We start from the raw sequence: 17,033 nt of genomic DNA, 5'->3' as shown, positions 1-17,033 counted from the left end.
AGGTGTCTCAGCCCTTGGGTAAGACAGTGGCCCAGATATTTAACCCTGGTCTGGCATAATTGCAGCTTATCCTTTGATACTTTATGTCCTGTCTCTGAGAGATGCATCAGTAGCTGTCTAGTGTCATCCACTGATGACTCCAGTGATTCAGAACACAACAATAAGTCATCAACATATTGTATCAGTATCGAACCACTCATGGGTTGAAAGGATTGTAAACAATCATGCAAGGCCTGGGAGAAAATGCTGGGGCTGTCTATGAACCCCTGGGGGAGTCGTGTCCAGGTATACTGTACTCCTCTGTAAGTAAAGGCGAACAGATACTGGCTGTCAGGATGCAAAGGGACGGAGAAGAATGCTGAACACAAATCAATGACTGTGAAATGAGTACAATGAGGTGGGATTTGCATTAGTATGACAGCTGGGTTTGGCACTACGGGGAATTGGCTCTCAACTACCTTGTTTACCCCTCTTAAATCCTGCACTAGTCTGTAGCCCCTCCCCCCGCTCTTTTTCACAGGAAAGATGGGACTATTGGCCGTGCTGGAAGTTCTAACTAGGATTTCCTGTTGGAGCAATCGTTGGATCACTGGAAATATTCCTAGCTCAACTTCAGGTTTTAAAGGGTATTGCGGTATTTTTGGGGCTATCCTGCCTTCTTTTAAGCGGATTTCTACTGGAGCTACATTTGCCATTAGCCCAGCGTCCTGTCCATCTTTAGTCCAAAGGGAACTCGGTATTTGTGCTGTAATTTCAGCTACCCTAGATGGATTTGATTCTACAACAGTGGAACACAACATTAGCCTCTGAGGACTATCCAGCATATCTTGCACTTCTTGTGTAAGATTTCTAGGAGTGTCCAGAAATACCCCATCGGGGGTGCAATAGATGACACATCCCATTTTGCATAGTAAATCTCTACCCAAGAGGTTAGTCGGGGCCGCTGCAGCCAACAGGAAAGAGTGTTTGGTATGCAGAGGCCCGATTGTAACCTCCGCTGGTTTCGTCAGTGGGTAATGTTGTATTTTTCCTGTTACCCCAATTGCCGCTACTGATTGGTTAGTGAAACCCAAGTGAAGAGGAGTGTTGAGAACAGATCTGGCCGCCCCTGTATCAACCAAAAAGGTTTGCCTTACTCCAGCTATATCAACCTTCACCTGAGTGTTGAGTTAATCTAACTGGCTGTAGGATACAGGTATGACCTGTTTCCTATTGTCTGACCTGCGTTGCCCTTAGCACAGTGTCAGCCATCAGATGGGGAGGAGGCATGTTGCGTGACCTGTCTGTCTCCTCCCATTGTCTAGGGGCTGGGTATCTCCGTGTCTCACCTCTGTGAGATTCCCATTCTCGCTTATGTGTTTGGTAATTCCTGGGGTTTCCTGCCCTGCAATGAGCTGAGTAATGACCTTCCCTATTGCAGTTGTAACAGATAATTGGTTTTCTACCTGTGTCCCTGGTGTTTCGTGGTTGTTGGTATGCAGCTTTGTTTGGGGCATTAGTAAGGGCTTGGATGCTAACCATCATCAGTTTGTCAGTTTGCAGTTCCCTGTGCTTCTTGATGTTGCGGTCGTGGTCCACAGCAGATTCCCGTAGGGCATCCACTGTCATTCCACGCCAATTTGGAAAAGAAGTTTGGACTCTGGCTCTCAGGTTTTCCCTAAGCCCTTCCACCAGCACAGAGACAATCATCTCCCTCAGGTGGGGGTCGTCCTTAGGCTCGGAGACACCAGTGTACTTTGATACCTCCAGTAAGGCTTTTGTAAAATAATCAGCAGCAGTTTCGCCATCTTTCTGTTTGATGGTGAAAATCTTGCTATATTCTACTGCCGCGGGAAAATATACTCCCAACTGTAAGTTAATCAGGCGTATATTCTCCTGGTTGATCTCATCATTTATCTCCTTGTCCACTTTCAATCCACTATCCTGAATGAATTTCGGGATGTCAATGTGAGTGGGGAGACAGGCCCTCAACATGATTCTCCAATCCTTGTTGGTGGGCTCATCAGAGTTTCCTAGATCCCTTACAAATTTCCGGCACACTGCCAGATCTTTCCTTGGGTCAGGGAAATCTGTAATGATGGACCGCAGCTCTAACCGTGTCCATGGGTTTAGCATGGTCATCTTTCTGGTAGGTATCACACCCTCTCTGTCTGCCTTACCATAGGGAACCTCCAGTGTGCGTACAGGGTATGTTTGTACCACATTCGCATTACTGGGACCTGCTTGGGAGTCAATTGTGTCTGTGCTGTGTGGTGCATCATTACCTGAGTCCAATACTATGCTGTTGGCATCAGCCGTCTCCTCCTCCTGTGCTGGGGCCTCAACAGCGGGTTGAGCTTTTCCCTCAATCATATTAATTGCATGAGAGACGGCCAGTGCCAACAGCTGCTCGTTTTCCTCTCGGGCTTCCTTGTAAGGGGATAAGACAGGGTACAGGTTAGCAACGGATACATTATTACTTATACTTTTCTTATGAGTCATTATCCCCTTCGGCACATATGGGGGTGGGGGAGCTGTTCCTATTGTGGCGGCGGTTGCATTTATATTGTGGCTGATTGCGTCAGGTATTGCCAAACCTCTGTTTCCCCATTGTTCCTGTCCTTCCTTCTGCCACAATTTAAGAATATTTATATGCTTCACTCTCTCCTTACGACTGGAGAGTAGGCATATTTCATCTTTTACTGCCGATAAGATTTCCGGATCGAAGCTACCAACACTGGGAAATTCTAACTTGCTGCCTTGTGTCATTTTTCTCCATTTATTTTGGTAAACAACTGCGAGTTCACCGTGCTTCTTGCACATAATAAAAGCAGCCGATCCTCTTGGCCGGCTTGCTTCCTCCCTATCTTGCACGTTATCACAGCGTGACCCGTTATTACCCATAGTTACAGGAATAAACGTTCACCGCTTAATAGATATCGGTGGGTTATTACTTATCTGAGAGCTCCCCAAACACTCACTTCTACAGCTTCCTAGAACATCCCACAGTCAAGCAGGTGCGAAGGATACGAGGTATGATACTCAATCACCAAGTCTTTCAACTAGCAGCGAACTTCTAGCCAACTTGCTTGATGCGGCACAATTTTTCCAGGGTATAACAAACTTGTTTTCCTATACCCCCAAAAATCGGATTTCTAAAGTAGCTAATCGGAAACAAGTGCGTTCCGATGTATCTTCTTGTACCCTCCTAGCGGAATCAATTCCACTGAAGGGGCAGTTCCTATGGGCACGTCGTCACGTGAACCCTAACCTTGTCCTACTTGGACTGTCCTACACTGGACTACACTGCGCTTGAGTCGTGTCGTCACACACCCGTTCGCCTCAGTTATTTTTCACACTGGGCGCTGGTTACACCTTGGTCTTATGCATATATTTGAAATATTTCTGTACAGAAAATTTTCCCAGGCCGGTAGCTTTTCACTAGATACTTATGCAGGTATAAATCCCTTACAACACTCTATAGGAATCTATTAAAATAATGCTTGAGTTGCTTGTTTAACAAAAATGAACAAAAAGAAAAAAACTTATTTTCTTTTATTAATCACCGCCTCATTCGCAGTATATTGCTATACTGTTTAAATAAAACTGGTGGTTAAATACTGTTCACCTTTGAATTCCTATGTGTGCTGCATGTGCAGTACCAATGAACAGCCACGTGTGTACATGCACTGTTCACAGGCCGCCGATGAATCGGCCACCCACGTGTTCTATAGTGTATTTGCAAGGTTGCACTCGGGTTTCGCTATACGCAGTAATTGCGCTTAAATGTGGAATAAATCCCTTAACTCCGTCCGAAAGTTACGTATCAAGATGCGAAAATAAATCCCGCACTTAATCCGTAAATCACGTACAAAGATGCGAAAATTTCCCGATGTGGGCACGTGCGCGCGCACCTGGCGTAATACACAATAGACGCTTTACGTTACTGCAAAAGGCCCAGGACTTGTCGCCACGTGGCGGAGTCCCTGGTTTTGCAGTAACTAACAAAAATTATAGCTTTGCACAGAGGGGATCCTCTATGTACTATAATAAACACAGACTCCACGTGTGCGAACCTTATCGCACGTGGTACATATACTATAATAAACAAGCAGCCCAAGACACTATACCCCGTTAAACTACTTGTGGCAGGCAGAAGTACAGTTTACTAAACACTTAGGTATGATATGCTTTTTAAAAACACGTGGCTTTCACTTATTGTACTCCGGGTTCAGCGCTAGCACTTCCCGAACCCCGCACCGCCGCGGACTCGGCCTATCCAGCAATGGAAACAAATAAATACTTCCACCCTTTTGCTGGTATAGGTCGAGTCGCACGCCTGGTACTGAGTTCCGGACTGTGAAACGACCGGACGAGCACCCCAATTGTTAATGGTGATTAAAATATAACCAGAGTGACGATAAGTGAAAAGCGTTGGTTACGTAATAAGTCCGCAACCAACGTACCCTTTATACCTAACTGCGTGCGAACAAAACGTAGCGCAGCGCAGCGTACAGTCTATTGTATGTTATACACCAAGAACCGATACCTTAATAAGAGATCCTTTCGCAGGACTTTGTCTCCAATTGTGCGAATATACCTTAAAGGACAGAGTCCGCAATGTAAGGACAGAGTCCTTAATGTACCTTATCGCTATTATGCGAATAACTAGACACGACCACTGAATAGAAGTAAGGAGGTTAGAACTCCGTAAAAAGATTGTATTAAAGTCCCTAATGGACAAAAGGGGGTTACAGAAATAAGAATAAACAGGTATAACAAGTGATACAATACAATAACAATGAATACTAAACAAACTCTGCTAAGGGGAAAGAATACAAATACAAAACACAATCAGCCAACAATAACTACAAGGATAAATACCGTGATAAATGCAACCGTTACCCGTCTCACTCTAGTATGCGAAGCGCAGTCCGGTCAGAGCTCACTATCGTTCAGGAATGAGCGATAGTCCGGTAGGAAGGTCCAGGGAAGGTAATTGTGCCGAAGTGACCGAGCCTGCTCCGGGTCGCCTATCTTATAGGGTCAGAAGGGGGAGGTCAAAGGCCATTCTCATTGGTCAGAGATCATATGTCCGGTCCACTGTGATTGGAGGTTAGACGCTGTACCTGGTCTGACCAGGTGCAGGGGAGTAAACTTTAAGAGTCCTTTGTTTGGTGGTTTCGGCGTCAGCAAGGATAAGAACCGGTTTGAGCTAGTTTCCTTTGTTAACTACTTACAACAGAAACTGTCTCTGGAATATGGATTATGTCCATATCTCTCGGGCAATGTACATTGCGATATATTCGCAATGACCGGAATACTTCGCATAATGAGCTGAACGGAACGGTACTAAACACGATACAGATAGATGTATGCAGGGCTAACTAAGCTATGTGTGGCGTTCTAAACCTTTAACTATATTTTACTTAGGGTCAGTATGTATTTATGAATTTATGTGTGATAGTATGGCTACTCTTCTGGTCCACTTTGCCACGCATACTCGGGTATGGAAACTTTATTTGCGCAACTCTGCGAACCAAAATGGCGGCCATACTATCCTAAAATGGCGTGTGTGTAACTCGACTTCCATAATATATATATATATATATATATATATATATATATATATATATATATATATATATATATATATATATGTTTTACATATATGTATAGTCACCATGGGTCAGCTTGGCAAAGCCACCTGTCCATTTTTCCTTAACCAATCATTTGCCTGCAAACCATTATATGTAAACGTTTATCTATGACTTGCAGCGGGTGGTAACACAGTCTGGTGAATGACAATGTAAAATACTAGTACAAAATACTAGTAAATGGATAACTTCTAATTACATATTATGTAGTGTAGGATGTATTATACTGTGTGGTTGTTCGGTGCCAGTAGTTTCAAGGATAAACCTTATTACTGTATCTTTGGGGATAGTTGACTACAATATGGTTTGGAATAATTGTATAAATTAGCACAAGGCAGCATCTGGTCTCCCTGCACAGTGTATGTACTAGTACTGGATATAAGAGAATACTAAAGCTTAGAGTATTGTACCATAGCAGGGAGAATACTCAGTCTCAGGGCTACATGGGATGTATTGCTGGGAGTGAACCATGTCTCTGAAGCATCTCCTATTACAGATAATGTGGTGGTTGAGAGACTGGGGCCTCCTATCACAGCATAACAATACTGGGCCAATTAGGATTTGACAGATTTATTGAGATCATCTGGGGACATGGGAATGAGAGGAGGATGAATGACTGGCATAAACAATGGCTCCGTACATCTGTCAGTGTTTATATGTGTAGTATGTGCGAAGGGTCTCTATCCATTACACCTACAGTAGGTGTGGGCTGATTTCTGGGTCTTTTTTGTTGTTGGTTTTATTGCATCATTTATGAAAACTTCTGCATTCTAGTAAGTGTTATAACTACTACAGATGACGTGTAAAACCCCACCGGCACTAGGTATGCGTACCTGCAGTCACTGTGTATAGTGCATCACACTTACTTTCTTCCGGCTGGTCATGGGTAAGGCAGAAGTACCATGGGATCCCCTGAATCATCAAGAGTTTAATTACAGTTGCATTGTGGGAGTGGACTACTGGTGTCAGTGCAGCACAGAAAAAGTTGGGCGCCAGGCCATCTCATAAATCAGCATAAACAGTTTATTTAACATATAGCAGGGATATAGAAGGGATAACCTCTGAACACTCTCCTCCAGCACACAGCATAATGGTTACATTAGATTGCGTATTATGCCAACTCCCCCAGCACATTAGTCGTATCGGTTACAGTACATCAGGGCACCTCCTCCAGCACATCACTTAATTGCAGTGGCATAAATAGTACATACTAGGGCATCCTGGGACCAGTAGTGCTACACATAACAGGTTACATTCTCTCTCATCCATAAAGAGGACTCTTGTCAATTTGGGGCTACTAAGCATGCCTCATGGCTTCGACCACTCACCCAGATATGTCCTCTCCTGAGACTCACACCTAGCACTCTTCTAGGGCACCCCTACAGGTGGGCATCACCCTCTCACTGGACTCTGAGTACTGCTACTCTCACACTGCAGTCTCTCTCTCTCTCTCTGCCAGGTACCTTGCTGGGACTGGCAGCACTCCCCACATGTGCTGTTGTGATAGTCACCAGCATGGGGTGAATGTGCCCCATAATGTAGCACTGAATATATGTATATTATTAACAGGCATAGGATTGTCATATTTGATTTGCGCCTCATGGAGGCTACTTAATGTTTTATTACATAGTCTATCCCCATAGGGGACATCAAAAGTTGTGCAGTATATGTATAAATGCCTTCACAGAAGGCAAAACGAGACTTTCATAGAAAGTAAGGAGGACTGACTCCATTAATAACATATACTGAAATCCCCTCCCGGAGGGGAGTTGGACTGAGCCACTTCAGAAAGGACAGCGCAGGACCTCTCCATGTGTCCCGTTTGAAGGGGCACTCCCATTCGTGACAGTGGGCACCAAATAAATATACTAATAAAGCTAGACAGCTCGCGCAGAGAGCGGGCAAAGGCCGAGCGCGTGAGAAAGTTAATATATAGCCTGAGCCGGTAACGGTTGTGGCGCAGTTGTCCTGAGGGAGAGAAAAGGGTGCAGAGCTGCGCAGCCGGAGAGAAAACAGATAGCGTGCTGTATCGGTTCGGGACACTTACCGGAGGCATAGAAAAGTCCACAGCAGCTGAAGTGGAGGAGCGGACAGACCGGCGCATCCCCTCCGCAGCGGTGAACGGCATCTCCAGGCTGAAGAGGAAAAGCTTCCTGATTGCCAGAGCATCGTCAGAGCGATGGAGGCGGCGCCATTTTGAGGGGCGGCAGAGAGGTGTGATCAGAGGCGGAGTCCGGGCGGCAGCTAATGGAGTAGAGAACCAGACAAGGGGTGTGGTGAGTAACATACCAGCCCAAAAAGGCCGTCCCTAGCATCCTCAGTCCAGCCTCCCGCACAGTATACACAGTCGCTCTAGCAAGTCTAAGGGACAGATGCTATATAAAGGCTGCATGTCGGAGTAATAAACCTACATAATCTCCCCAGAGTAACCACTAGAACCAGGCTACCAAGTGTCCTTCCAGCATTAGGAAAGACTTATTCACAGTCTCAAGAAGGCTACCGATATCACAGGGAGACTTTGTAACTAAATTCCACAGACTGCTTCAAAAGTGGCCAATAGACTCCCAAGACTGTGGGCTCTAACTCAGATTTGCTAGTAAAACCTAAAGTTATTTATTAAACTGTGTCTGGATACAGGTTCACTAACAGTAGAGTATTATTATCACAATAAATCCCCCACAGCAGTCGCAGTGCAGTTCCTAAAGCCAGGTCTCAGGAGAATAGGAACTGATTTGGCATTATAAACATCAGGGAGACCAAGATTTACAGAGGATTAATGTTTTAGAAGTGTCAGCACAGTTTATTCCCTTTGTTATCTGCATCCCATCCTCCATATCTTTCATACACGGAGTGAAGACATTATTTAGTCAAAGTTACCTTGTCTTCCGACTTTGGATTACAAATAACCAGCGGTATAGACGTCTCGGCGAGGGACCGGAACACCTGTAAAGGAAGGGACAGATAGTCTAAACAAGCGCTTATAACGAGGAATAATAGTCGTATAAAGAGCTTAACATTTCCTAGGAACTGCCCAGCATTTCCCATATCTTGTAAAACATTTCCTCCAGTTGAGGACTCCTTCTATAAGTTTGGGGACCGAAGCTTGGGAAAGGTATTTAAACTATATAAACTAGAGACAAGGCAATTGCATTCTGAAGGGTTTTAATCCACACTGCAGTTAGGATAATACTTAATGCATTAAGTAACCTCAGGTGATTGTTGAGGTCGTTACTATAAATTGTTGATTTGTATTTGTGCTGTGATTGTTCTGTTGCATTCATTGAATTCTTTACATGCAAATAACCTTTATTCTCTATAGAAGAAAAGAAGCAGTGTTCCTGCAAAATAAAATATCTGTTATTTATTTATTGTGTGAATTACTGTCTTAAACTGTAAATGTCATTGTGAGTTGAAGTAGCTGGAAAGGAAAAGAACCGAGGAAGAAATACTTACCGGTAGGTCACACAAGAATTGGCGTCCCACGAACAGGATAAGAACAAGAAAAGAAAGATGTCAAGCGAGGATACAGCATCATCATCAGGAACGGGTGTATCAACATCCACACCCGCACCCGCACAACCGGCTATGGCAGGCAACCCCATAACACTACCATATTATTTCGGAGTACCATGGATTCCGATGTACTCTGGAGAAGGCGGGAAAGACTCCAGTTCATTAAAGACATTCAAGAAAAAATTGGAATCAATATATAAACTGTATCCAGTGACCATTCAGCAGCAAGTAGAGATACTGTTAGGCCAATTGAAAGGCTCTGCTTTGCGCGAGGTGTATTCCTGGCCAGAGACCGAGAGAGAAACAGCAGACCACATATTCAAGCGGTTGGCCGCTACCTTTGACGTTGATACACTGTCAGAACTCAAGTCACGTTTTTATGCTCGAAAGCAAGGCTCTGAGGAGACGCTAAGAGACTTTGCGATAAGCCTTCAGGAGATGTACAAGGACATACAAGAGTTAGACCCGGAAGAACACGACGTAGACGAGATGAATCAAACCTTGGTTAATCGGTTGATCGAGGGGGTCTACAACGACAGCATAAAGACACAACTCAAACTCCTCAGATTACAAAAGGCGAAGGATTCTTTCCTCGACTTTAAAGACATCGCAATTAAAATAATCGGGCCCAAACGGACTCCAGAAGTAAAGTTCCCCGAGTATCCAGGATACCAAGATAACATGGTAACGGACTCAGAGGGCCAGTCAGAGGCGACAAAGGAGGTGAAGACGCAACAAATGGCTGCCCAAGGAGCCCAATCGTCCTCGCAAGATTTGTCATATGTGTTAAAGGGACAGATTGAAGACCTGGTATCCAGCATGGCCAATATGCAGAGAGAGATCCAACGCCTGGCTAGTCGCCAATCGCACGAGCAGAGTGAACCAAACTGGAGGTCCAGAAATCGCTATCCTCGTGCTGAATGGAGGGGCAATAGTCAAAGGAGGGGCCGGAGACCCACAGATGAGTTCGACAGTCAGGGGCGCCCTATCTGTCGAAGATGTGGACGCAGCGGTCATGTGGAGCGTGCTTGCCGAGAAGGAGATACAAGTCCTTTAAACGTCAAGACCCCGGGGACAGAGGGCGATCCCCGGGGGAGTTACCAAGAATAAGTCCTACCCCTGAAGAGTGGTGCCCGCGGTACGTTGGAGAATGCCCTGTACTGCCGGTGCACATAGATGACGTTTCCGTGTTGGCCACTTTAGATACTGGCTCCCAAGTGACTACCATTGACTATAAAATTTTCCGTCAACTGTGGGATCAGAAGAATCCTATTCCTCCCCCGCCTACCTGGCTGAGGCTGCTGGCCAGCAACGGTCTAGATATTTCCTGTGAAGGCTACTGTGAATTCGATATTAAGATCGGGAAGACCCTGTTGAGACAGCAAGGATGCATTATCACCCACACAGAAGCTGATACCATTCCATCCATCATAATTGGGATGAACATCCTACGAAACTGCCCTGAAGAACTCTTGACAGCCTTGACGTATGAGTTTCCTGGAGTGTCGCAAAATTGCCAGAAGGCATTAGGCAAAGTGGCCCGAGTGCTCCAAACCCAGCAGCGGTTCGTAACTGAAACCGGAGAAGTTGGGAAAGTTAAATTCGTAGACCGAAAAGCTGTAGTATTACGCCCTAACACAGAGACCATCCTGTGGTGCAAGGCCAGATGTGGCCCATCAGGAATGCCCTATGATGCCATCCTCGAACCCTGTAGGGTGCCCTCCCGAACTGACTTTGTTGTCGCCCGAACGTTAGTCACAGTGAAGAATGGACGGGTCCCGGTACGAGTATGTAACCCACATGACTATTCCATCCGGTTGACTAAGAATCATGTCTTGGGCAAGTTGACGTGGGTCACCTTCGAGGATGTATACACGACGGTGGATGTAAACGTGAATAGTACTACCCAAGAGGAGAACCAGACTGAGGGATGCCCGTGGTGGATGGAGGTTCACGTAGGGGAGCCGGACACTCCTGAAGAATTGAGGGACGGAATCTTAAAAGTCGTTCAAGAGAATGAAAAGTCCTTTAGCAAACATCCAGCTGACTTCGGCAAAGCTGAGAAGATCCGACATTACATCTCCACTGGAAATGCCCCTCCAATTAAGGAAAAATACCGACCCCTTGCCCCAGCTTTGTACCAACCTGTAAAAAAAATGCTGGAAGAGATGAAAGCGAGTGGAGTTATCCATGAAAGTTTCAGCCCCTGGGCTGCCCCTATAGTAATCGTAAAAAAAAAAGATGGCAGCTTACGTTTCTGCATTGATTATAGGAAGCTCAATCAGATCACCCATCGAGATGCCTATCCTCTGCCCAGGATCGAGGAATCTCTGGCCGCGTTAAAGTCAGCTTCCTATTTCTCCACCCTTGACTTAACGAGTGGTTACTGGCAAATTCAGATGTCTGACGAAGATCGCGAGAAGACTGCATTCACCACGCCTATGGGATTATATGAATTTGATCGAATGCCTTTCGGCTTGTGTAATGCCCCTGGAACATTTCAAAGACTAATGGAGCACTGCTTGGGGTATAGAAATTTTGAAATTGTCTTATTATACTTAGATGACATTATCATTTATTCTGAAACATACCACGACCATGTTCAACACCTCCACGAAGTCTTCAAAAGATTGGCCGAATATGGACTCAAACTTAAGCCCTCCAAGTGTTTCCTGTTGAAAAGTAGTGTGGCCTATTTGGGACACATTGTCAGTGCTCAGGGAGTCACTCCAGACCCGGACAAAATCTCTGCCGTAAAAGACTGGCCCGTTCCGAGAACTGTCCGAGATGTAAGGAGCTTTCTCGGCTTCATTGGATACTACCGGAGATTCATAAAAGATTTCGCGCAGGTTGCTAGCCCCTTACATGAGCTGTTGAGAGGGATAAATCGGAGTCAACAGAACAAACGTATGTCCGTGAAGTGGGAGGAACCCCAACAAGCTGCGTTTGATCACTTAAAGCAACTCCTGACGGAAGCCCCCATCTTAGCGTACCCCGACTACACTCGCCCTTTTAATCTGTATACTGATGCCAGTTTCAGAGGCTTAGGGGCCGTACTCTCCCAAGAACAGAACGGGAAAGAGAGAGTCATTGCTTTCGCCAGCAGAAACTTAAAAAAGACTGAAAGGAACGACGCTAACTATAGTGCGTTTAAATTAGAACTGTTGGCCCTGGTATGGGCAGTCACAGAAAAATTTCGGAATTATCTGTTCTCAACCCCCTTCACCGCCTTTACGGACAATAATCCATTGGCTCATCTCAATACGGCTCAACTTGGAGCCCTGGAACAGAGGTGGTATTCGAGACTGTCCAATTTCACCTTCACTGTCAAATATCGGGCTGGCAAGAGTAATACCAATGCAGATGCCCTGTCACGTATCCCTCGGGAACAGTTTGCAGCTGACCCAGGAGATGAATGGGAAGAGGTGGAGATGCCCGCATTCTATGGCATGCTCACGCTGCAAAAGTCTGTATCTACCAGGGTGCAGTCTGCGAATAAGGTCCAGCATCCGCCAGAGATACCCGCTGTGGAGTCACCCAATGAATGGTCACAAATCCAGAACGCCAGCCCAGCATTGTCCAAAGTGAAAGCTCTGCTCCTGTCCAAGGAAACATTACGCAAAGAAGAAGTCCAGTCTGAGGGCAAAGAGTTCCTACAGCTATGGAGACAGAGAGATCGACTTCGAGTTCAGAAAGATCTGATTGTCCGTAGGAGTGTCAACCCGAAGACACATGAACAAGTGACGCAAATCCTTGTGCCCAGACAGCAAATCAGCAGAATATTACATGCATATCACGACCAGTCAGGTCACCTTGGAATCGAGAAGTTAGAAACTACTATCCGACAGCGTTTCTTCTGGATCAACCTGAGAAAGGATGTAGAGGCATGGTGCCAGAACTGTAGTAATTGTGCCTTAAAGAAAAGACCTACCTCCACACAAAAGGCACCGCTACACCCAATCCGCAGTCATCATCCTCTGGAGTTGCTCCTGATAGATCACGTAAAGTTAGAAACAAGCAAAAGTGGCCACCAGTACGCCATAACGATGGTTGATCATTACTCAAAATTCGCTGTCATTCTTCCAGTAAGGGATATCACCGCACGCACCACTGCTGAAATTCTTTGGAGAGCGTTCATCAGACCCTATGGGTATCCTGACAAAATTCTGACCGACCAGGGATCTGCGTTCGAGTCAAGGTTATTCCACGAACTCTGTGCCTTGTACAAATGTAAAAAAGTCCACACCACTGCCTATCACCCCCAATGCAATGGGGCATGTGAGAGATTAAATCAGACTCTAATTAACATCCTAAAAGCCCTACCCGAAGAAGAGAGAAAGGATTGGCCAGTTCGGCTACCCGAGATAACCTTCGTGTATAACAACACCGAGCATGCTACTACCGGTTTCACCCCCTACTTCCTTTTGTTTGGAAGGAAAGGAAAGTTACCCGCTGACATACAATTGGATGTACCCTCCGACCTGGATCCAGATATAGACATTTGCACGGAGTGGGTTCAAGCACATCGAGACAGATTAAAAGACGCTTACCAACTTGTCGATCAGAGAAGGGACCAGTGTCAGCAAAAACAGAAAGATCACTACGATGAAAAAGCCATGGCCGAACCCCTACAAGTTGGTGACGTGGTGTGGAAGCAACGGCATAACCGCCACAGCAAACTTGATCCACATTGGGAAAACGTACCTTACGTGATTCGAAGCATACCTAAACCTGGCCAAGAGGTTTATCAAATCGCCAAAGTCGGAAAAGATGGTACGATGGTAGTGCACCGGAACCAGTTAAAAAAATGCCATAGTCCACCGCCAGAATTGACTGTACCGGTTACACATGGGATAAGAGACTCGGATTCAATGGAAGGTCCAGATCCCAATGCCACCTTCCAAGACATGTTGAGAATGTTCTGGCCGGGAGTGAATACTTGCATGTATCCTTGCCCTGTGATTGCCAGTGGGCCATCCAATGTAGATGAGGTTCATGATCCATTGTTATTGCCATTTGACTGTACTGATGCTCTTGAATTGTCGGATGACCTAACCTGTAGTACCTCAGAGTTAAGACGCTCCAGCAGGAGTACCAAAGGCATCTTACCTCTCAGGTACCGAATCTAAAGATAGAAGTTTGTACGTATTATTGACTAAGTCATGTATAATACAGTTTATTGATTTCTTCCTTTTTAATCTTATTTTAAATAATAAGAATGTTGAATTTCTTTTGAATCTGTTGCATAGGGACATGCAAATTTCAGTGGGGAAGTGTGTGATAGTCACCAGCATGGGGTGAATGTGCCCCATAATGTAGCACTGAATATATGTATATTATTAACAGGCATAGGATTGTCATATTTGATTTGCGCCTCATGGAGGCTACTTAATGTTTTATTACATAGTCTATCCCCATAGGGGACATCAAAAGTTGTGCAGTATATGTATAAATGCCTTCACAGAAGGCAAAACGAGACTTTCATAGAAAGTAAGGAGGACTGACTCCATTAATAACATATACTGAAATCCCCTCCCGGAGGGGAGTTGGACTGAGCCACTTCAGAAAGGACAGCGCAGGACCTCTCCATGTGTCCCGTTTGAAGGGGCACTCCCATTCGTGACAGTGGGCACCAAATAAATATACTAATAAAGCTAGACAGCTCGCGCAGAGAGCGGGCAAAGGCCGAGCGCGTGAGAAAGTTAATATATAGCCTGAGCCGGTAACGGTTGTGGCGCAGTTGTCCTGAGGGAGAGAAAAGGGTGCAGAGCTGCGCAGCCGGAGAGAAAACAGATAGCGTGCTGTATCGGTTCGGGACACTTACCGGAGGCATAGAAAAGTCCACAGCAGCTGAAGTGGAGGAGCGGACAGACCGGCGCATCCCCTCCGCAGCGGTGAACGGCATCTCCAGGCTGAAGAGGAAAAGCTTCCTGATTGCCAGAGCATCGTCAGAGCGATGGAGGCGGTGCCATTTTGAGGGGCGGCAGAGAGGTGTGATCAGAGGCGGAGTCCGGGCGGCAGCTAATGGAGTAGAGAACCAGACAAGGGGTGTGGTGAGTAACATACCAGCCCAAAAAGGCCGTCCCTAGCATCCTCAGTCCAGCCTCCCGCACAGTATACACAGTCGCTCTAGCAAGTCTAAGGGACAGATGCTATATAAAGGCTGCATGTCGGAGTAATAAACCTACATAATCTCCCCAGAGTAACCACTAGAACCAGGCTACCAAGTGTCCTTCCAGCATTAGGAAAGACTTATTCACAGTCTCAAGAAGGCTACCGATATCACAGGGAGACTTTGTAACTAAATTCCACAGACTGCTTCAAAAGTGGCCAATAGACTCCCAAGACTGTGGGCTCTAACTCAGATTTGCTAGTAAAACCTAAAGTTATTTATTAAACTGTGTCTGGATACAGGTTCACTAACAGTAGAGTATTATTATCACAATAAATCCCCCACAGCAGTCGCAGTGCAGTTCCTAAAGCCAGGTCTCAGGAGAATAGGAACTGATTTGGCATTATAAACATCAGGGAGACCAAGATTTACAGAGGATTAATGTTTTAGAAGTGTCAGCACAGTTTATTCCCTTTGTTATCTGCATCCCATCCTCCATATCTTTCATACACGGAGTGAAGACATTATTTAGTCAAAGTTACCTTGTCTTCCGACTTTGGATTACAAATAACCAGCGGTATAGACGTCTCGGCGAGGGACCGGAACACCTGTAAAGGAAGGGACAGATAGTCTAAACAAGCGCTTATAACGAGGAATAATAGTCGTATAAAGAGCTTAACATTTCCTAGGAACTGCCCAGCATTTCCCATATCTTGTAAAACATTTCCTCCAGTTGAGGACTCCTTCTATAAGTTTGGGGACCGAAGCTTGGGAAAGGTATTTAAACTATATAAACTAGAGACAAGGCAATTGCATTCTGAAGGGTTTTAATCCACACTGCAGTTAGGATAATACTTAATGCATTAAGTAACCTCAGGTGATTGTTGGGGTCGTTACTATAAATTGTTGATTTGTATTTGTGCTGTGATTGTTCTGTTGCATTCATTGAATTCTTTACATGCAAATAACCTTTATTCTCTATAGAAGAAAAGAAGCAGTGTTCCTGCAAAATAAAATATCTGTTATTTATTTATTGTGTGAATTACTGTCTTAAACTGTAAATGTCATTGTGAGTTGAAGTAGCTGGAAAGGAAAAGAACCGAGGAAGAAATACTTACCGGTAGGTCACACTGTGAGGGGCTCTTACTGAGGGCTGCATTCTCCTCATGTTACTCTGCAGAAATGGTCTCTACTCACAGCAACTCTCATGTGCTGCTGCTCTCCCCATAGAAGGGTTGCAACTCATGGCTGCTGTTTCCAAAGCTGGGGACCATGGGAATGATGGCTGGCCATCCCATGGTCCCAGGAACATGCATGCACCTTCTCCTTACTAACACTCAAGACTCCTGCTGTTTTCTAACTTACACTTCCTGTCTTCCCCCTCTGCAGGAGGCTTGCAAGTGAACACTGTCTGAACTACAAACTTCTCCCAATCAGTACACAGGAAATACCCCTAGCTATGCCTGCTAAAACTAAATAGTTGCAGTACCAGGGTATTACAGACGTTCCCCTCACAGTAGCATTGTAAAGATCTCCACAATCAGTCATCCCACAATATATGTTTACTACCTCATTCAGACTGATTTGTCTGAAAATGCCGGGTCATTTTGCCAGGTGCAATCTCACCCCGTTCACATTGCAAAGCAGATTATCGGGTCAAGCATTCCTACCTGGTAATTTGCTTTTTAACATGGGTCCTTTTCTACTGGAAAAAGGGTCAACCTGAGTTGACATTCCCATGTCTTCGACCCTGCTTTATTCCTTGGGTCCAC

The 17,033-nt window shown here is 45.4% G+C and overlaps 1 protein-coding gene and 1 long non-coding RNA gene across 5 annotated transcripts in view; one reads left to right on the top strand and one right to left on the bottom strand.

Moving 5' to 3' along the window:
- Positions 1-17,033, top strand: part of LOC146042838 (2,7-anhydro-N-acetylneuraminate hydratase-like) — a 155,089-nt gene that overhangs the window by 18,774 nt on the left and 119,282 nt on the right. The gene's annotated exons all lie outside the window — the stretch shown is intronic.
- LOC146042003 (uncharacterized) lies at positions 5,690-15,934 on the bottom strand. Its single transcript, XR_014463706.1, has 4 exons — positions 15,804-15,934; positions 14,974-15,170; positions 8,514-8,579; positions 5,690-7,880 (listed from the first exon to the last, which is right to left on the bottom strand). It is a non-coding gene; the product is annotated as an uncharacterized LOC146042003 (long non-coding RNA).

Source organism: Crinia signifera, chromosome 19 (genome assembly GCF_055691185.1).
Source record: "Crinia signifera chromosome 19, ASM5569118v1, whole genome shotgun sequence".
Classification (NCBI taxonomy): Eukaryota; Metazoa; Chordata; class Amphibia; order Anura; family Myobatrachidae; genus Crinia; species Crinia signifera.
The sequence above is the reverse complement of the archived record's forward strand: the minus strand, read 5'-3'. Positions and strand labels throughout refer to the sequence as shown.